This window comes from Penaeus monodon, chromosome 21, assembly GCF_015228065.2.
Source record: "Penaeus monodon isolate SGIC_2016 chromosome 21, NSTDA_Pmon_1, whole genome shotgun sequence".
NCBI classification, from domain to species: Eukaryota; Metazoa; Arthropoda; class Malacostraca; order Decapoda; family Penaeidae; genus Penaeus; species Penaeus monodon.
The window spans coordinates 33,226,623-33,227,845 of NC_051406.1; the positions used below are offsets into that span (position 1 = coordinate 33,226,623).

A 1,223-nucleotide genomic window follows, 5' to 3' on the forward strand; every position below is an offset into this window, starting at 1 on the left:
GCACGTATGCATATATATATTGTCATAGCACATGGAATATACCTCAAATACAGTAATTAATTACCCAAAGGACAAGATCTTAGAATATGTTGACTTACACTAATTTTAAATGTTTCTGAGATGTCAACATTATGTAAGTGAGCAGGCAATTTGTTCCAAAGTATGCAGAATTTGTAACTAATAAACTTTTTACTGAATACAGACTTCGATCTGGTTGGTCGCTCTAGTATCTATATTATGTATTGAAAGCAGACATTTGAGAGCTATAGGAGTACACCATTACTTGCTAACTGACTGAATACGCATTTCAACAATTCAAACCGTAAGATATCGGATAGCTTTAAGCCTCTTAAAGTCGGTCAGTGTAGTCGTTATATTTACATCTGCAGTCATTCAGGCTATCTGCTTTGCTTATCAAAACAAAGTTTGAAGAATAGAAGCACAAGTAGAAACTCCTGACTTCATTGCAGTTCTGCAAAGTACGGATAAGTTAGACTGTAATTAAGAGACCGTCAACAATTAAACCTGAAAATCTCGTATAAACTTGACCACCTAGATAAGGTTTCATAGTGAAATCGTAAGGAAAGTTGAGATAATTCTACGACAAAATATTATCAAATGTGCTTTAGTGAGATTTAATTAAACCTTCGAGAGTTCTCTATTTGATAGTGGCATATAATTTTACAATATCTCTGCCAGAACAGGAAATATAAGTATAATGAAAAGAGAGTAAACTTGTAAATATGGGATACACTGGAAAATCGTTTATAGAAAGCTGAAATAACAGGCGTGTCTCAAAGGGCGCCAAGGAGATAATTCAACAGTTCAGCAGATGATTCAATAACTATCTAAATATCAGAGAACACGTCCCATGATACCGTTTGATAAGTAGTATACCATGATCTATGATATTAGATCCTGCTTACTATAAAAAAAGATAGTATCTCCATGCATCATTTATCAATTACTGTGTCTATGACTTGCCTAAGTACTTTCAAGATTTTCAATATCCTCTCAACCCTCTATGTGAGTGAAAGGAGAAAAGCCGTTTAGTGAGAGATAATAAGCACTTTGATTTACTAGAAGATACTTTTTATTTACTGTTCTTTGGTCTGTTGCGTTTTAGTTCATGGATGAAGTTCCACAATTACTTGAAGTTGACTACAATAAAGTCATATTTATGCTCATAGTAGACATTTTTAGCTAATTATGATAGTAAGTTT

General features: G+C 33.3%; 1 protein-coding gene across 1 annotated transcript in view; it reads right to left on the reverse strand.

Moving 5' to 3' along the window:
- Window positions 1-1,223, reverse strand: part of LOC119586434 (serine/arginine repetitive matrix protein 1-like) — a 10,282-nt gene that overhangs the window by 2,742 nt on the left and 6,317 nt on the right. The window lies entirely within an intron of this gene.